The sequence below is a fragment of the Eretmochelys imbricata genome, chromosome 13, assembly GCF_965152235.1.
Source record: "Eretmochelys imbricata isolate rEreImb1 chromosome 13, rEreImb1.hap1, whole genome shotgun sequence".
NCBI classification, from domain to species: Eukaryota; Metazoa; Chordata; order Testudines; family Cheloniidae; genus Eretmochelys; species Eretmochelys imbricata.
The window spans coordinates 11,048,777-11,070,320 of NC_135584.1; the positions used below are offsets into that span (position 1 = coordinate 11,048,777).

At 39.5% G+C, this 21,544-nt stretch overlaps 1 protein-coding gene across 1 annotated transcript in view; it reads right to left on the minus strand.

Moving 5' to 3' along the window:
• The window catches only part of GNAS (GNAS complex locus), a 151,948-nt gene that overhangs the window by 39,812 nt on the left and 90,592 nt on the right, over positions 1-21,544 (minus strand). The window lies entirely within an intron of this gene.

Consider the following 21,544-nt stretch of genomic DNA (forward strand, 5'->3'; position numbering starts at 1 on the left):
ATTTACATTGGGGTCACAAATTTTCTTGATAGCAACTCTAAATGCTATATTGTTGTTGTTGTTTTTTAACTTCCCTATGCGCTAATGCGACCACATGTTATTCTATAAATATCACAGGTCTTGTGTAGTCAAGGTTGGAAGTACCACAGAGAAAAACCATCAACATGATGGGAAAAGTGTGTTTGTTCTGTTGCTTTAGCAATTTTCCACTTTTATGCATCCGATGAAGTGAGCAGTAGCTCAGGAAAGCTTATCCTCACATAAATTGGTTAGTCTCTAAGGTGCCACAAGTACTCCTTTTCTTTTTGCGAATACAGACTAACACGGCTGCTGCTCTGAAACCTGTCAATTATAGAGAGAATCTCTCAAACGTGCTGAATTAGACAACTATTCTTCTGGTTTCAAAAATCCTGATACTAATCAAACTGAAGTAAAAACAGAAGAAATAGCTATTTAGGTTTTTAAGTACTAAGAGTACTTAAACAAACAAACAAAAAAGTCAGCCATACACAAAATCTTTTTCATGATGAGATTGCAACTGTTCCAGAGTTTCCTACCTTTGGTAACATATGTATAGAAGTCCAACCAAAACCTATAATGTCTCTGCCCCACACTTAGGGCTAGTCTACATTGGCAGCACTTTGACATGCTTTGTGTGGTTGCGGTGCAGTGCTGGGAGAGCTCTTCGACTTTAAGACTCCAGAGTTTGAGCTGCTGTCTTGAGGGAAAATCAGTTTGGTATTCCTTAGCAGACATGTGTCTGTATCATAAAACTAATGTACAGAGCTCTCCCAGCGCTCTAAAAACCCCACCTCCACAAGGGACGCGGCTCCCAGCGCTGGTACACTGTCTACACTGGTGCTTTACAGCGCTAAAACTTGCTGCGCTCAGGGGAGTGTTTTTTCACACCCCTGAGCGAGAAAGCTGCAGCGCCAGACAAGCCCTGAGTATTCTTCTTAATACCCTCTCTGGGATTGCTATTAGGAATAAATGTTAGACAGGAGACGATTTCAGAAAAACACTATTAAGACGTGAATGTTGCAATCTACCAGTTCTGTAGTCCAAACTTTTCTAAAAGGGACTTTTGCTACTCCAGACTGTTTATTCTTTAATAAAAAAAATTGATGGCAAGTAAACTTCAGTTTCAGACCGATAAATATCTGATGCTCTATGCAGTATCAAAATGGTGATTAAGTGTCACTCCCTCTATCTTAGACTTTACATTTTCATTTAAATTACATAGAACAAAACAGAACGGCTCATGACACCTTAACTGGGGAGCAGATACCACATCTCCATAATAATGGTAGGAAAATCATTTTATTGCTACAGTTAAGGCAAAACTAGTTTTTTGTTAAAACATTTATTACAAACATTTCTTTCACCCTGTAGTAAGGTGATTAAGCTTAATGGATGAAACACTAATCTTTCACTTTAAGACACCAGGGTCTGAGCTGCTGTCTTGAGGGAAAATCAGTTTGGTATTCCTTAGCATACATGTATCTATCACAAAACTAATGTACACAATTTTGGCATTATTAGCAGACTTTTCTTAAATAAGGCCCAGGAGCAAGCTCTTATGGAAACAATCACCTTTCACTTCTTTATAGAAAGTCAGAGCTGAAACAGAGATGCATTCTTGTCGCTGCATGCAACAGCAAAGATCCTACCTATTTTTAGGTTTCAGAGTAGCAGCCGTGTAAGTCTGTATTCGCAAAAAGAAAAGGAGTACTTGTGGCACCTTAGTCTCTAAGGTGCCACAAGTACTCCTTTTCTTTTTACCTATTTTTAGTTCACTTTTTCACTAAGAAAACAGCTGGGAGCCTGATAAAAATGCTTTGGCGACAAATTTAATGGTTTGAATTTTAAAGCTATTTTTAAACAAGATTCTAGACATCTTTCAAAATAAGAAACATGGTTAAGCATCACTTGGGTTACTGCCTGATAAGGCTCTGTGATCCAATCAGAGCAAAACTGGGAAACTTATCAACACCTCCTCTGATCTTCAAGTTGGTTGCGGGCCAGCTTTTTTCTTTGAATGAAAGCAGCTCTTCTTTGAATGAAAGCAGCTCTGCTTTGACCTGCCTTGTTTTCCTTTCTCCCTTTCCCTGGGCTCTAACCTTCCTTGTGCAATGCTCTGTATCAACTACAGAATTAGTGATCTACCTACGCTGAATATACATTGTGAAGCAAACAGATGTCAAGATCACTGCTTCTGGAGACAGCTTGTGAAAGCTGCAAATTGCATTTGGTAATAAGGTGGGTGAGTCCTATGGTAGTGTGACTCCATGGAGCACGGGCAGAAAGTAAAGTGTTCTAGCAGAAATGGGGAAAGGTCAAGGATCTCCTCTATGAAAGCACTCTCTGAAAGAATGCAAAGGAATTCACAACTCACAATCTATTGACGTTTATAAAAATATTAACGACCACATAACTTACATTAAGATCAGGATATTAGCACTAATCTTGCATATATTGTTATCCTCTAATCTTCAAATCTGCATTCCAGTCTACTGCTTTAAAAGCAAACCTTTTAATGACATGTTCATCTGATAGAATATGCTCATGATTGTTACACATATTTTACTTTTACTAATAACTTCACTTACTGATACATCAGGTTACATACACTGTACATCTAATTTCTGCAGCCAGTGATATTACCCACAGGAATAATGATTATGTAAGACTATATTGCTACTTTGAATTCACTTGATATCTTATATCCATACATTTCAAAGCACTTGGCAAATATGAATCTCAACACCTTTGTGTGGTAGGGAAGTATTAGGCCCATTTTACAGATGGGGAAATTAAGGCACAAAGAGGTTAACTGGCTCACCCAAGTTCCCAAAGGAAGTTTGTGGCAGAGCCAGGAATAGAACTCATCTTGTGCCTTAACCACAAGTCTATCCTTCCTTCCTACTGCACATAAATATGTACAGTACTAAGGCACAGTAGGAAAGAAAAATTCCAGTTCTAGTATTGTACTAGAAAACTAGGAAAAATAAAGACCAGATCATTGCTGAGACTCAACTGAGTATAAAATATCAAGAACCAAGTAAACTACTACATTCATAGTTTGTTATAAAATTACCATAGGCAGAAAGTTGCCTTGGCAGTCATGAATTTTGCAGATGCCTAGAGTACCATCTTAAAGGTGTTATTCAAAGATTTTGGAATGTCTATACAGGAATAGTTAAAGTTCAGTTGTGGCAGCTTGATAGCTAGTGAGCTAGATAGGTACTGCATTCCACATACCGTCTTCAGTAATTTCACAAATACTTACTGCCAGCATTTTACAATACATGAAGAGGAATAGTAAATTATCCCCAGTTTTCAGGATTTTAACTGTACTTGATTATATAGTGATCACTTTTCAGTTCAGAAAATGATCTAATTTGAATAATTTTTACACAAGTTGCTATAAAAATGCTGCAGTACTGAGAGGCCACATGATCAGGGCTTGATATAGCTCACCGCAGGGATACGCCCCTTTGATATGCCCTCCTACATGACCCAAAGCCCTTACCCTCCCCCAACTGCAGCAGCCTTGGTAAAAATAGCTCTTTGCTGGCTTTTGCTTTGCCTGTAGTTTACATAAGCACTTTGGGGGAAGGGGACCCTTGCAGTGGATCTAAGTTACTCAACAGTTTAGTAGAAAATGTCTTGGGTGGCTGGTGCATTTTGAATACAAATTATGGAGCAAGACTATTGGAATTGGCCTTAGATGTGCATACCTTTTTGCAATATTAGTGTATCATACTCATAGGTTTCACAGTAACTGTAATTATTCATTTTCACACAATTCAGATAAAAAAAATCAATTTATAATATGTTTATTGGTTTATATTACACAATGTGTTTTAAATCCCAGTAGCCATCAATTCAGATGCTGCCCACAAAACACTGAAATGGGTAACATAAATCATGCTTATTTAAAAATTAGCTATCAAATTTTTTCTTTACCAGCTAATGGTTTATCTAAGATTAATTTAGACATGTATTATAAATAGTATTTTTGAATGATTTTTTTAATGCGATGAAAATGTTTTTTCCTCATGCAGAAGAGAATACGGTATATGGCATTACAAAACGGTTTTTTATATTTCATACAATACAGGTCTGATAAACTTATCACACTTCATTTTAGTCATGTTTCTTCTTCCCTCCCCCCCTCCAGATCTGTTCTTTCTTTCCCCCCATCCCTCTGGTTTTCCCCCCTGCCTGCTCCTCCAAGCATCCCACCTTTCGCACACCCCATTTTACACCTTTATTTCCAGTACCATAAAAACGTCGTATCAGCCCCTCCCACATAGCCACTACATGCACCTCCTTCAACAGCCTGTCAGTACAGCTCCTAGATCTGCCACAGAAAGTGTTACACCACGATGGAAGTGCTCTCTCACCCTGGGGACCCTGTGTGCTGCATCTGCAGTGCTCCCAGCCCAGGGAAAGACTGGGAATCGAACCTGGCTCTATCACATGACACGACAAATCACTGCCAACTGGGCTGGCCTCGATTCATGTTTGTGTCTGAAATTTTCTATTGCATTTTACCTTTTGGAATACTTTTAGCTTTACTCTATTTTTTTAAACAGATATTTTATGAGGTTTTGCTGTCACTCTCTTTAGGTGTTGAATTGATAAATGCATTCCTTCAATTGTCTTCCTCACTCTCATAATGTTCCTTCTGTGTCAACACACCAAAAGTAACAAGAGCTCTCACAGCAGCTCTATATTTTACAAGGTGTAGTGCTCCCTGAGAGGGAGCATCAGAAATGACCGATTCCAAAGTCAGGCAAAAATTTCTTAGCGGCTATTCATAAACAATGTCAAGTAAACTGTAAAACTCTAAAAATATCACTGTCACACACCTGTTCCACATTTGCTGCTGTCAGAACGCTTTGTAAAAACATACCACTTCAGTAAGCTATTTCCTGTCAGAGCAGCATTTGCTCTGGGCCTTTCACAAAACCACCCAGTCCTAAATGGAGAAACTCCCTTGCAGGTCCCCTGTATGAAAAGCTGATTGTTCCAGCCAATAGAATTCTGCAGTTAACATCAGCTGTCATGACACTTTAATCATAGTGGTGTCGACTAGCCTATCATAAAATCCACTCAGCAAATACGAGTCTGGCTATTACAAAGGTAATGCAAAAATGACGCAGTCAACTCTGCACTCTTTTTTGCTTCCTCAAGCATTTATTTATAACTTATAACTACATTTTATGCCCACAGATTTTCTTTCCAACAGATGTTGCCTTAGTACACAGCTGCAGAGAGACTTTCCTTTTTTAAAAATTTTCCTATTGTGCTGAAATGCCACTCTCCCTCCACGCCCCCCCCCCCCATCACAACTTGAAACAACCTCACACAAGGATTTTTTTAGTTGCACAAAAAGAGTTGGTGAGAGAGAAGGCGGGGGGAGTGAAAATGAATGATCAGGAAGCAATATTAAAGAAAGTTAGAATACCCTCATTTTGATTTATTTTAACACTCAAACACTGTGGTTTTACATAGGAATAGCAACCAAAGTCCAATATAGTTTTTAAAAAGAAATTTCTGACAATTTACATTTCCAATTATTATTGAAAACGAAAACAAATTAAATTATGCACAGAGAGTTTTGCTGATTTTCTCAGCTTTTTTTTTTTTTTTACACTATTAAAAGTTAACAGAAGCAAAACAATCTATTGAAGCATACTGGTACCTCAAAAGCAAGTAACTAAACACTGCATACGGTTTATAGAAACACAACCACTTCCCCCCACTTAACCCTCCGACATGTCATCCTAAGTAAATCCATTCCAGCACAGAATGAACACAAGTTTTCTTTTACAGAGGAAGCTAATTAAAGGAAATTTTTAGCACACAAAAATAAAAAATTCAGCACAAAAATAACCTACTTTCTTATTGGTTCACATTTTATTTTAAATGACTGTTTCTTTTAAACAGAATATAATTTTTGCCAAGTACCCAACGGCAGAGAAAAATTATTCTCCCCTCCCCCCACCCCAAGTTATACAGATGCTAACACATGTTCTTTGGAAGGCAAACTTTACAGTATTCAGCTTATGGAAGACATACTTCACCTATAATGTTACAGTTTACTCTGTGTAAATTTGATTTATTCAGAACATTACTTTCATGTTTTTTAAATCAACATTTTAAAAAATGTATTTGGTGTCAGGAGGACATAAATTTGATGCTCATGAAAAGGAAAGACTAATAACATCTGTTAGAGCCAAGTATGGTGATAGTAACCACTATGAAATTCCCCACTTAGCTCTATCAACATGTCTCAAATCTCTGGGTATGGCACATGGCTGCTTTTTGACCCTTAAGCTTTTCTTGTGATGAAAATGTCAATTATGCCATTTTATTGCCAATTATAGCCTGGTACTATGATGAGGTACCTACTACAGGGCTAGAATCACAAAACTTAAAAATCTCCTGGTGACGTAAGCTAGGATTTTAAAAACTTGAAACGCTTTTACACCAGCCCAACACATGCACAGCGCACCCGGTCAACAAATTCTTTAAAAGTTAAACTGCTACTTAAAATAGTTACTAAAGATGATAAAGCCTAATTCATCGTGGGTCTAAGTTCACTAACTTTTAATAAAGTTACAACAAGGATGAATTCAGCCCATTAAATCTTTATTTTTACAATCATAAAACAAAATAATTAAGTAATACAATGTTTGATATAAAAGAGTGTTGCTTTATATTGTACTACTAAAAATGCACCATGAATTTCATTAAGAGTTTATTTTGAGTCAATGCTGGGGCAACACTGATTAACTATTTAGTAAGAACTTGGAATACATCCATCAAATCACACATTAATGGATTATTCTTATAAGTATTGGACATTATAGTTAAACTGAAAATAGCCAACAAAGCCTCTAACCTTCACAATTTATTGTCAACCTGTCAAGAGTTTTACACCATCTCTCACTGACCCCAAATGAACTTTATCTGCCCTGACAAGTTATGAATTTAAATTCTTCTCATATGGCCATCAAGTAAATCTGTCTTAATTGCAAGTTAAAAAATACTGGCTTTGCAAAAAAGAATACATTGTCTAACTGAAATTTGCTTGCCTAAGAAAAGATAAATTTGTCTTTATGTTCAGGCTTCTACCCCCTCGCTCCCCTGTATAATTACTAGCACTTTGGTAATATATTCCATTGGTTTATATTCTGTAGCTGAGTTTGCATTTATGTATTAAAGTGCTCTCTTCACAAAAGCAACAAAAGCCAATTTGAAATCTGCCACTCTCTGCAAAAGAGTTTAAGATATAAAAACCATAAACAGACATTGAAAACAAATTTACAAATTGTCTTCCCATCCTATTGTTCTCATGTTGATAATTTACGGAACAACAAAGCAAACTTTGGGGAAGACAAGCATTTCAACTAAAATACAAAAGCCAGCTAAAGTTAAACCACAAACTTTTGACATATTTTCTAGCTTCCTTTGTACCAAACTTCCAAAAAAAAATCTCAGTAAATTTGAAAGGGCAGATTTCTACAGTCCAATTCACCAATGCCATCAAAACACATGGTTCATTGCAGATATAGGTTTGTGTGGGAAATGTATGCAGTAAAAAATTTCAAATATTAATACTGTATCAGAGCAACTCCATATACCAATAATACATACTGTACGTTTGCTTTAAAAAAGTTTAGCTCTAGATTTTTTCTCTGTCTGAAATAGAAATCGCAAGTGTTTATTCATATATTGTCAATCATCTGTACTACTCATACTCATTAGAACATTGCAAACCATGCAGTGATGTAACCATAATATTCTTTATCAAACAACAATGAAATTTGCCATTTTTACCATGAAAATCTATCATCTTCATCAATGACTCATGGAAGTCTTTAAATATATATTTCTAATACCTGATTGTACTATTTTAGCATCCTGTTAATGTTATGGACATATGGCAAGGTCATGAAGAAAAATGGGTGTATAACAATTTCACTTTAGTCTGTAGAACGTTCAAATCCAAGTGAATTGCTTTCAGTACTGTATCACTTAGTTGACTACTTTCTGCAGATTGTATCTGTTTTCAAAATTATAATTTAGTGCTTACTCATGTGATCACATTCTTTCATATTAACTTTGATTTTAAAATAGCCTATTAAAAGTAAAAAGTGTTAGATACAGAACATATGCTGAGCAAATGATCTGCCAGATTCGCATCAATGTATATACTCTTTAGCAGCCCTTGAATTTTATTGTGCTTGTCACTTTAGCATACATGTCACCAGCTGACTCCTTGTGCCTTTGCCATTCAAAACAATCTTAAATGTACTCCTTTCTTTTAGAAGGGAGAAAGTCTAACTGGTTATTTGAACAAAACCCTTATAGCTCTACCTAGCCCTAAAACAAAATGCAATTTTACTAGAGAAAATTATTTGAAAACTTTTTTTATTCCAGTAGACACTGTACAACAGAATAATTGTAGTTTTTTAAAAAATGTATACATGCAACTGCACACCTGTTCTGTTAACTCAGTTGCCATGACTTTGCATACATGTTAGATATTTGAACATGCAAATGGATATGTAGGCATGATTATCTGCATGAGCAAATGCACTATTAGCATGTGAAATTAACGGAACCTACAGCTAAAATGAATGCTCATTTTCTGAAAATCAGCCACTAAGCATTTTGATGATAGCTCATCCTTAAATCTTAAAGGCACTGGGGATTATTCAGTGTTAACACTTTGGACAATCCAGTTTCCTAGGTTGTGAAGTGCTGTTAGGGTGTGCTATGAGCAGGAAAAGGGAGGATCTGCTTGGAAGCAGAGTCAGGTTGGGACTCTTAACAGGAGCCAGTTCCAACCCAATCTCTTTGTTTCGTCTCTCCAAGGAGAGTGCTTCACAGTGCAGGTAGACAGACATGCTATTTCTGCTTGAGCTAGCACACTAAAAATAGCAGTGTAGTTGCAGTGACATGGGCTAGCCACCCACGTACATACCCAGAGGGTCGGGCAGCCAGCCCAACCTGGCACCTTTGTTTGGGGATGTGGACCACTACTTTCTAAGCGATAAACAGAGGTAGGGATGGGGCTCCAGTCACCAATTATCTATCTGTGGTGGTGATCACGTGCTGTGGATGAGGTAGGATGGTCTTGTGGTTAAAGCACTGGACTATCAATCAAGAGTTTGGGCTCCATTCCCAGATTCCACACAGACTCCCTGCGTGGCCTCGGACAAGTTAACAGTCTTTTTGCTTCAGTATTCCACCTGTAAAATGGGGATAATAATATTTCCCAACCACCCAGTGATGCTGTAAGGATCTATTCATTCATGTCTGAATAGGGGCCATAGAGCCTCTGTCCTGTTTGAAAGAATATTGAATGTGACACATCATAAGAACTGTGTCAAGGGATGGGACTCAGCCACCAAATCAAAATGGTACTAAACAAAGAGATTAGAAGTACTTGTGGCACCTTAGAGACTAACAAATTTATTTGAGCATAAGCTCTCATGAGCTACAGCATCCGATGAAGTGAGCTGTAGCTCACGAAAGCTTATGCTCAAATAAATTTGTTAGTCTCTAAGGTGCCACAAGTCCTCCTTTTCTTTTTGCGAATTCAGACTAACACGGCTGCTACTCTGAAAAGAGATTGGAGCCATTTTAATAAATACTAGGAAAAGGAAGCTAGGCTAACACAAAGGTGGCCCCAGTAAGCCAGGTATTACCTGTAAATGACTGACTTTCAGCAGGAGACCCACTCTTTATTGGCAAGAGTGAGAGAGAAGCTTGTAACAAAATGTAGTCAGCGTGGAGGAGGATTATCAAGTAGTAAACTTGGGGGTCTTAACTGCCTACCCTTCGCTACTGGACAGACTCACAGAAAACACACACAATAAAAACACAGATTAAAAATAAAGAGTTCCAATACCATGACAAATTAAAAATAAAATCCCCATACATCCGTGCCGGCTGGCTTTTTATCAGCTGGTGTTATTGTGCAGAATTACTATACTGCACTCTTCCTGCTAAAGCAGTTAAAAACAAATGAATTTTTAAAAATTATTATTCATAAAGTTCTGGAGTTGCCTGGCTCATTTTCAGGCCATCAAAGTAGCTCTGCTGGTGTTGAATTACAAGAAACGTGTCCTACTGTACCTACACTGGCAACCTCCCCTAGCTTTCTCCTTCTCTGAAATGGCAGACAGCAGCAGAAGAAAACATAGCAAGGCATTCAAGCAGGAAATAGCGTGAGAACAGGCTCTCTCACGCTACTTCCAGCCCTTCCTGATGTTGGAGGAGTGTGAAATGGCTTGCGAATAGCTTCTCTCACACTGTTTCCCTTTCCACTCCAGTCAAAGTGTCAGCTAAGAGACGTGCACAAAAAGCACAGTATTAAAATGAACCAAAAATCAAATTGTAAACAAGGTACCCTAGGCAAGCCAAAGCTAATTAAATCAGAAATTCAAATGTTGGGGGGCACAGTCCACTGCTTAGAATGGTGTAAATTCACTAGGAAAGTTCTATTCCCAAACTCTGCCTCTCACTTGCTATAGGCCTGACCCAAAGACTACTGCAGTCAGTCAGTCATTCCATGGACTTCAATGGGTTTTGGATTAGGCATCATGGGATCCTGAGCAAGTCACTTAAATCCTTTATGCCTTAACTGACCCTGTGAAAGGGGAACACAACTTATTGTTCCTACCCACTCTATGGGTGTTTGTGAGGCTTTAAAATAAAAGAGAGAGATCCTTGGATGAAAGATGTTGTACAAGTGCTAACTATTATATTACTATTAAAGGGCTCAGGACTGTTCTCATTTATAAAATGGTTCATCTATCTCCAGTCATAAATGAAGCTTCTCTGACTGACATCAGCTCTAAGAGTTCATTATCGGGTACAGTTTTAAAAGGCTCCCTGAGCATGATCCACGTAGCCATTAAAATGGTCACCAGACTGGATGGAGTCTGGGACGAGAGTTTGAAGAACTTTCCCCAATTACCTCAAAGAATCAGCAGGCACGGCAGATCTATGAAGTAGCCTGTGGTTCAGCTGCTGCAGAGGCTATTTCTAATATTACACATACAAAAACTAAGTTAAAAGATTATGATGAAGGTTGCAAAGTCAAGCACTCAAAAGCTAGGAAATGAAAGAATTATGGTTGCCAGTGCAACCCTAATTTGGCCCCCTTATATATATGCATTATGACACAGTCATTAATTACGTGATGGCATAATATTTTTTCACAGGACCCTGCCTCATTCGGTGCACAGGATGGATGGTGCTCACTTTATGAGCATCTATTCAAATACTTTATTTTTTCCTCATTGTTCAGCGTGTGGTTATATTTGCTGCACACTTTTCAAACCCGTCTGCATTGAAAACAGAAATAATTTCCACATGAGTTTTTCTACGGTGCTCATCACTAAGTCCTTCACAAACATTAACAAAAATATTTTCACAACACTCCTGTGACATGAGGGGACATTATTAATCCCATTTTACAGATGGGGAACTGGGGCACGGAGAGATTAAGGTCAAAACTAGCCACTGATTTTGAGTGCCCAATTTGAGATGCCCAGGAAGTGATTTTTCAGAGTACTTAATGTTATATAGCACTTTATATGTTCAAAGCACAGCTCCCATTACTTCAGTAGCATCTATGAGCGCTCAGCAAATGAGACCCCAGGGTCTCTAGTTGGGGATCCAGAAAATAGAACACAATTAGTGATCACGTGTGAAAAGTTTAGTTTAAGTGACTTGACTAGCATCACAGAGGCTATGGTTATGTCTACACTTAAAATGCAACAGCAGTCGCACTTCCATGCGTAGAGACTCCCCACAGTGACAGGAGGGGTTCTCCCATCGCTGTAGTTAATCCACCTCCCTGACAGGTAGTAGCTAGATCAACAGTATTCTTCTAAAAAAGAAAAGGAGTCCTTGTGGCACCTTAGAATTCTAGTATTCTTCTGTCACCTAAAACGGTCTATAGTTAGGTCAGCACAGCATAGCTGAGTTAGGTCAGCATAGCTACATCTCTCAAGGGTGTGGACTTTTCACATCCTTGACAGACACAGGGCTTGTCTACACTGGCACTTTACAGCGCTGCAGCTTTCTCGCTCAAGGGTGTGAAAAAAACACACCCCTGAGCGCATCAAGTTTCAGTGCTGTGAAGAGCCAGTGTAGACAGTGCACCAGCACTGGGAACCGCACTCCCAGTGCTGCTAGCTACGCCCCTCGGGGAGGTGTTCTTTTTAGAGCGCTGGGAGAGCTCTCTCCCAGTGGCCTGCCACGACTACACAAGCCAAGTTACAGCACTGCCGTGGCAGCACCTTAACATTCCCAGTGTAGATTAGCCCATAGTTATGCCCGTGTAAGTTTTCAGTGAAGACCAACCCTATGTCTTCACTACAGATTTATCTTGAATTATCTACACTCAAATTAATGCCTCTTGAGTTAGCCTGGCTTGAGTTAGTGGCCACATTGCAAGTAACACTTGGCTGCACAGAGTGGACTGGATTACCGCACAGAATGATTGTATTAGTAACACAGAGTGATTGCATTAGCACCTGACAAGTTGTGCCAACTAGCTCAGCGTTTCTCAAATGCGGCCACCAGGAGCTTTTCCTGTGGCCACAATTTCCTGGGCAGTGACCGAGGGTGGGGGGCTGGGGGGGGGGGGAGTGGACCCTCTCCCAGGGCTCCCAGCTTGGGTTGGACCCTGACCCCTCATGGAGCCACAAACACTGGAAAAACAGGTAGCCAGCGAGTTCCCACCTTTCCAGGGGCAGTGAGGCTCTGGCTTTGGGCTTCAGCCCTGGGGTGGGGGAGCAGAAGGCTTCAGTCAAGGGGCTTTACCCCAGTCACACGGAAGCATGTGCTTGGATCACCACCATTCCTTGGATCACCACCATCCCCGCATCGCCCCTGACCCCCGCTGTCTCCCTACCCACCTCCCCATCCAGGGCTAAATTTGTCCACTGGCTTTCCAGGATTAAGTAACTCTGCTGTGAAAATTGATATTTGTATGTTTGTTAATATCACTTTTCACAGCCTTCCAGCTAGAGTAAGTCTGCTGTAAAAAGTGATATTAACGAATATTACTTTTCACAGCAACAGACTTACTAGCTAGCAAGTCTTTTAAAAAAAGCAACCAAAAAAGCAAAAGAAACAACAAAAAGACAAGAATGTGTAAAGCACCTTATTTGTATTTGTATTCTGTTTAGATCCAGTAAAGAATAGATACAACTGTATGTTATGTTTATTATTGAGTCTGCAAAAAGAAACTCTACGTAAATAAATTTGGACATGTATATTTATTTGTTTTTCCTGAAGTTAATTAAGTATTTTAGCAAAAATTGTCAGAGTGACCACCACACAATTATCAGAGTGGCCACCACTCTGAGGCCACCAAAAAAACTGCTGTGAGAAGCCCTGAACTAGCTAGCTCTGGCCTATACCTCCTGATGGGCCAGCCAACACAACATTCAAGCTAAGGGTTTTTGTGCGTGCACGGGACTCAAGTTAGGATGTCAGCATAGGATTGCCAGGTGTCCAGCTGAAAAGGGAACCTGGGAGTGTCCAGTCAGATGTACTGACCGAACACCAGAAGTCCAGTTACCGCATGTGGGGAGGAAGTCGCCCAGCCCTGTAGTGGTGGCTCCCGTGGCAGCATGGATGCACCAGCTTTGGCCACAGGTGGCCCCTTCAAGGAGCATGGTTTGCAGTGCTGCAGTGGAGGACAGAGTGTGGGGGCCCATGATGAGCTGGGTAAGGGGCTCTCAGTGGGCATGGAATATTCCCCAGGAGGAAAGGAACACAAGCTGCTCTTCCAGCTGGCACTTCCTCTGTCCACGCACTCAGGCAGCTCCAGGGCAGGGAGAGCTCAAGCAGGCAGGGAAGGGGGCTGCGGGGCAAGTAGCACAGAGAGATGCAGGGGGGCAGCGAGGCAGGAGAGAGACCTCATCTGGAATACTATGTGCAGTTCTGGTCTCCCGTGTTTAAGAAGGATGAATTCAAACTGGAACAGGTACAGAGAAGGGCTACTAGGATGAGCCGAGGAATGGAAAACCTGTCTTATGAAAGGAGACTCAAGGAGCTTGGCTTGTTTAGCCTAACCAAAACAAGGTTGAGGGGAGATATAATTGCTCTCTATAAATATATCAAAGGGATAAATACCAGAGAGGGAGAGGAATTATTTAAGCTCACTACCAATGTGGACACAAGAACAAATGGATATAAACTGGCCATCAGGAAGTTTAGACTTGAAATTAGATGAAGGTTTCTAACCATCAGAGTGAAGTTCTGGAATAGCCTTCCAAGGGAAGCAGTGGGGGCAAAAGACCTATCTGGCTTCAAGATTAAACTCGACAAGTTTATGGAGGAGATGGTATGATGGGATAACATGATTTTGGCAATTAACTGATCTTTAACTATTCATGGTAAATAGGCCCAATGGCCTGTGATGGGATGTTAGATGGGGTGGGATCTGAATTACTACAGAGAATTCTTTCCTGGGTATCTGGCTGGTGAATCTTGACCACATGCTCAGGGTTCAGCTGATTGCCATATTTGGGGTCGGGAAGGAATTTTCCTCCACAGCAGATTGGAAGAGGCCCTGGGGGGTTTTCGCCTTCCTCTGTGGCATGGGGCACAGGTCACTTGCTGGAGGATTCTCTGCACCTTGAAGTCTTTAAACCACGATTTGAGGACTTAATAGCTCAGACATAGGTGAGAAGTTTATTGCAGAAGTGGGTTGGTGAGATTCTGTGGCCTGCATTGTGCAGGAGGTCAGACTAGATGATCATAATGGTCCCTTCTGACCTTAATATCTCTGAGTCTGTGAGGAGAGCCGTGTCCTAGCTGGTCAGTGGGGCTGCCTAGTTGCTCCCATACAGCCGCAGGGCTCTTCTGATCTGCGCTCTCAGGCAGCCTGCTAGAGCTGGGGTTTGCAAGTCCCTTGGGAATGCTCACTCTGAAACTGAGGGGGGAGAGCAGTGAGCAATGGGAGGAGGCTGGGAGAGGAGTAAGTGGGGCATGTAGGGTGTTGGGGGGAAAAGACAGGGACAGGGTGGGGCCAGTTTTCAGACTTCATGTCAGCGGAGAGTAATTGAGAGCACAGGAGAGATGGTCTCCCTGCTCTCAGTTCAGGTGCCTGAATCCCACATAGCCAATAGCAGCCCAGAGCTCTACACTGACGAATGCCCAGTGCAGAGGGAATCTTGAGGGAATTTAGCCGCTGAAACCTAAGAAGTGTACTGAGTGCTGTAGAACCTCAGAATTAAGAACACCAAAGTTACGAACTGACTGGTCAACCACACACCTCATTTGGAACCAGAAGTATGCAATCAGGCAGCAGCAGAAACAAGCAAACAAACAAAAAGCAAATAGAGTACCGGACTGTGTTAAATGTAGACGACTAAACAATAAAGGGAAAGTTTAAAAAAGATTTGACAAGGCAAGGAAAGTGTTTTTGTGCTTGCTTCATTAAAATTAAGATGGTTAAAAGTAGCATTTTTCTTCTGCATAGTAAAGTTTCAAAGCTGTATTAAGTCAATGTTCAGTTGTAAACTTTTGAAAGAACAACCATAAAATTTTGTTCAGAATTACAAAGATTTCAGAGTTATGAACAACCTCTATTCCTGACGTGTTCGTAACTCTGAGGTTCTACTGTATGTGCAAATTGCGTTTTTTCAAAGGTTTATTCCTTGGCCAAGTTTGGGCAGATTTCACAGACTCCAAAAGTCATATCCCTGACATAAAAGCCACCTCAAACAAAGTTAAAGTCCCTGCTCTAAAGCATGGGGGTGGCTAGAACTTTTAAAAAAAAACCCAACTTTTTAATTTGGGCAAAACAATCCATTTTCCCCTAGTCTTGCTCTTGGAAATGGCTGAACCGTATTGGATAAAATTTTCCCAAAAAATTCAGCCTGAGGCAGACACTTGGCATGCAAAATTTCATACCAAATTATTAAAGTTTGGCAAAGTTATAAGCACCTGAAAACAGGGTCCTATCATGGGAAGTATCTCACAACTTCAGTAACAGCTGGTTTTAACAGACCCGCCTATACTAGCTGAGCCCTAAAACATTAAAATAATTATTCAGATTAGTTTTAGGATTGTGTGGGATAAGATTGCACTTGACTAAAAACATTTGCTGTGTATACAGCACAATTTCTGAAGTGGGTTTAAAAAATGTTAACAATCTGTGTGGACAGCTTGATCAGGCAAAAGTCTCCTCATGAAAAAATGGTAGCAATTACTGTAGTCTGATCCTTGAGCTCCTAGACCATACATTAAATCTTAATACATTCCTTTTTTATATATATTTAGGCTCTTAATGTTTCCTACTGTATCCAGTTTCACAAAAGTAGAATATTAACTCATTCAGAAATTACAGCAAAATTAATGGCTCTGCTGAATTAACTCGATACACTTGTGCTCTGGAATCCTGTGGTTTTGGTAATATATTTAAGACTACAAGTTGCACTGATTGTTTTTTCTGATAACAAGACAGCCCTCCGAATGAGATTATGTCCCTTAATGGATTTTATTCCTTATAAACATTATACAAACTGCAAGGTAGATCGATGTAAAGACTGCCTTGAACATTAGTGACAGGAAGCAGTCTGATTAATCAAGAGCACAGCATCAAGACAATGCATTAGAACTTAGTTAATCCATACCTCAAGTGTCTGCATGTACAAACAGTGATCTCCCCAGCTCTGAAAGATGTAACAGCAGAGGCTGTAGTGAGGACTCACATTACTAAGATTTCACTACTTTTACAAAATGCACCGCGGAACACTGACGAGTACACTAAGCATTACAACTATTTTAAAATAAATTATAAATGTCAAAATCGAAGAAGAGAGGATAAAAATTTTGAAGGTATTTTGGCATCTATCTGCATCTTTAGGCACCTAAATACTTTTACAAATCTGAACCACAACAAATTTGTTATGTGTTTGTACAGTACCAGGTAAAATGGGGCCCTCCCCCCACAGGTGCTACCTCAATACATATAACCACACCAATGTGTATTTTGTGATGATTATTATTGTTTTGTAGCTGTGTGGCTTCACTTGCCCATTAACCATTAAAATTCAGCTGATAGTTCACAATGGCTATCCCACCCATTAATACGATGCAGTGAAGCTTTATTACAAGACAAAACCAAATTCAAGCTACAGAAATGTGCCTTTGGTGCTGCAAACAAATACTGAGGCAGTAAAATGGAGACAATGAACCTTACGTTCTTTAATATTAAATAGTAATGTGTATCTTTGAATAAAAATGCAGTTTTGTGCTCTTCATGGACTAGACAGGAATGTTGTTAAATCATCTATCATTGCTTTGAGTTTTCTGTATTCTATAACACCAGCCAGAAATAATGATAAATACGACAGGGCAACTTCTGTAAACATTTGTTTTTCCCCCAATGTGAATCTCTAGAATATTCAAGGACAAGGAGTCCTATTTTCCTCCTCAATGTAGTTCCCTTCTCACACCTACAGAACATTCTGTATTGAGTGAAACTGATGAAAGCTCCCAGACAACACATTTTCTAAAAACAGAACTGAAAGTAACTAGTTACTAAGTTCAGTTAAGAGAAGGGAAACAGTCTCCTTCCTACTCCCCTGAAACTACAAGCGTTAGTAAGCAGGAAGCACAGTAAAGCTCATGATAAGTAGAGGCAGCTACTCTTTCAAAATCAACAGGGATGCCACTATGCTGACAAATTTTATTTACTCTCAGCAAACCTGGGTATAGTTTCAAGCTGCAGAACTGGAAGAGGGGCATTAAAGGCATAAGTGAGGGACAGAAGACAGCAGAAGAGTTGTTCTTACAGTTAAGGTTACAGCCCTGCACCTCCCAAGTAGTTCTATGTAAATTTCATCATAAAGCCTATTTCGGTGGGGAGGAGGGGGAAGAGAAAGAAAGAGGTATTCTGGGTGCATTAAATATTTAACCTACCATGGGAAGATGCTGAAGTTTTTAAATAGTCAGGATAAAGTAACTATAGGGCTTAGCTGCTGGACATGCATGGGAGAGAGATGCTATTCCAAGATACTGATGCCTAGACAATACAGAGAAGTGTGCTCTAAAAATATGACTGATTAGATAGGGGATGGGGCTTCTTTCATGAAGATGGGAGAGGCAGCTACGATAAGCACCTCTGCTTTACACATGGGTGCACTTTTCTTGGTCTGTGAAAGAGTGAGTCTGCACATCCCAAAAATCTCTTGCTTTTCAACATGACCTAAAAGTAACATCATAACTTAAAATATCTTGGAACGCTCTGTTGGAAAATAGCTATTCTTTCTCTCAATATAGAGAATCAACTTTCCTCTTTAAACCCCCCCCCCCCCCCCCCGCAACTATAAAAGGAGAAACAAAGCTATGCAGAAGTAAGACCAGCCAACTCCTCAGATTTTTCCACTTAAAAAAAAAAAAAGAGACTAGAGGGGCCAAATTATTTCACATTTTAATTTCTAAAAGAATGAAGGTCAATCTAGGCCATGGGGCAGGGCTTAGTCTTTCCATCTTGGCAAGTTACAGATAGGCACATGGATTCAGAGAGAAGAAACAGAACGCAAGCCCCAAATCTAGGAAAAATAAAGCTCAATTCACACACCATTACACACAAATTGCTGGCTTGAGGTGTGTCGCGCCCTAATACAGAAGGCCCACCCCTCTGAATCATTTTAACCTCTGTTGTGCCGCTGTGCAAGGAGGCATGCATGTGGAAAGACCATGCAGGTCTGTCTCCATGCTCCCTTTGCACTGCCAAGAGGACTACAGCTCTGGCTCCAAATCAGCAAGTGGGAAAGGAAAGGGAGGAGTCGCAGTCTGCCCCCAAAAATGCATAAGAGGATCCACGGAGGGGGAAATGGCTGCTGTGCTAGCTCACTGGCTGGAACAGTAGCCACGCAGGGGCTGGATCACAGCCTGCCCACCGACTGAAGGCAGATGCCATCCCTCAACCTCCACTCTTCCTGCACAAAGGCTTTGCGTGGGCTTTCTGCAGGCTCTGCACAAGGATGGGTCAAGTTCACCTTTGATAAGCAAACTTTTGGAATGCCAAATAAATACATAAATTCCAAGTTGATTTCTTCACTGTTACTTTATAGAAAGGCTAAAAAGCTTGGTTTTAAACAACTTATGAAACCCAAGTGTCCTGTATCTTTCAAACCCTTTTGTACATTAATACACTACCTGCAAGAGTGCAAACGTGCTTATTAGTAATATACATAAACATATATAAATAAAATAAATTAGACTGCTCCTGTCAAAAACAACAACTATGTATTACACACTTGGAAGCAGCCCTAGTGAACATGACTATGGTAAAAAGTAATACACATTTACAAAAAAAACCCAATCAGCCTTAGAAGATGATAACTGTCAATCTCTAACAGCAAAATTGTATAAACTTAGAGTGTGAGTAGCTCAGAGGAGACAGAAGTCACTGAACATTTTTAAAAAGATTAACTTTGAGGAGCAAAAAAACTTCTTGGAAACTACATTTATTTTGAAAACAGAAGATGATTAATAGAATTTTTATTATTTAAATTCAGTAGTGCCCATTTCTTGTTTTACTCTGCAGTTTTAAAAAGCAAAAAGCGTTTAAAAACCTTGGATATTTTCTCTGAACAAACTGTCCACTTAGAAGAGTAATTTTACTGTAGAATAGAAACCTAGCTGCCATTACTATTATTAATGGCGGTCTTCACATTGAAACCAGAATAGTCCTCAGTGATGGAATCTCTGTTTTGTCTTTGGTGGATTTCTTTTATTGGTTTGTTTTAAGTGTGGCCATTGGATAACTTTCAAGATAATCAGTCTGTCATTATAATTTTGCTAAAAGTACTTTTTGATACTTTTCCAGAAGATTCAGTAGCAATGAGGTATGCTGTGATTTCAAAGCAGAGTTAATTTCTGAGCAAACATTTCTCATTATCAACTTTTTCCGTTTGGTTCTATGATATGAAAATTACTGAATAGTGCAGTATCAAAAAGCACCAAAAGGAACTATGACTAACAAGGACAAAATTCTTTATAAAAAGAACTACTAAAATGTTGCAATAAATTCTAAGTTAAAAAACAATCTGAATTTTGAGATTGTGGAATAAATTAAAAACAAATTGGACAATGAAAAATAATCTAGAAAAAATTCTGCAATTTGTCACCAGTGGTTAGGATTTATTTTTGGTTCAACAATCCATGCTGTAAAAATCAATGTTCCACTAGATGGAGCAGGATGGTAAAACCATCAAAGGCCATTCCTGCCTGCTGACCCAACACAAAATCCATGTCCAGCAATCATGAAATGACTGCAAAAAATATTTTAAGTTTTCTCCTGAGTTTTCATCTTAAGCAAAACATAAAACTGGTATCCCATTCCAGTACAGATCAACGTGACAGAGGGAGCACAAGTTCCTAATATTACCTACTTCTGCTATGCTAGCAGAAACAGCAAGGTAACAAACACTGCCAGAAACATGGTTTTTACTAGTTCCGTTAGTAAGGACAGGGCAACACTTTAGAGCATAGTGTTACACATCAAACTCAAAATCCCAAGCCCTTAAATATTTCTTGTTGTGTAGCAAATAAACTTACAATGAAACCACTTTAAGTGATCACATAAAGGACTAGAAAAATATCAGTAACCTAGAGGAGGGGGGTCTAAATGCAGGTCAAACAAAATCGTCCTAGAAACATTGTCATAACTTTAAAGTGGTTTCTTAAGACCCAGAACCGTGCAAGAGTCATGGTAAGCAGTCTCTTTATAGCAAAGATAATTTTATACTTACTTTTGGTCTGAGGTAAACAGAGACATAAAATCATATTCTACTTTATCTAATGTTTTTAAACTTGTGAAAGACCCAGTCCTAAACACACAGTCTCAAGCACTCCAGACCGCTGATCGTTATATGAAATGAGATGCAACTGTTTCCCCAATCACAAAATCTTGCTTTTGACTTCTACCCTAAGCTAAAGAGAAAGGATAAACTCCAATATTCATAGATGGTACCTTTTAACTATAACTCTTCCAAATAAAAAAGGTTTCATTATGCACTCGAGAACTAGATGTTCTGGTGGTCCCTTTTGGCCTTCAACTCTAAGACTATGACCAAAGTATAAAGTAATCTTTATAGAAAACATACTAACATAGTAAAACAACCAAACTTCTGAACTATGCTATGAGTAAAGAACTGCAAATCTGCCTCCAATCTCTTAACATCCCTATAATTATTACTACACATAGTAATATTAATATGGGAGTGAAGTGATTCCCATTCTGAAATGTGCATGACCTGTGCATCAAGCCCCTGCTGGTGTTTCCACCACCTTCTTTTTAGCTGCTAAATTGCATTAAAAAGCTACAAATAAAGTAGATGTTCCTCCCGGTATAACTTTTCCATGTAAACAATTGCTGATGCCGCAGGGATTTTATTTGATTGCCAGTGGAAAAGGAGGTGGGGTCCAAGTGATTGTCACTGGAAAGGAAGGGGACTGGCTTTCAGACACACTATTA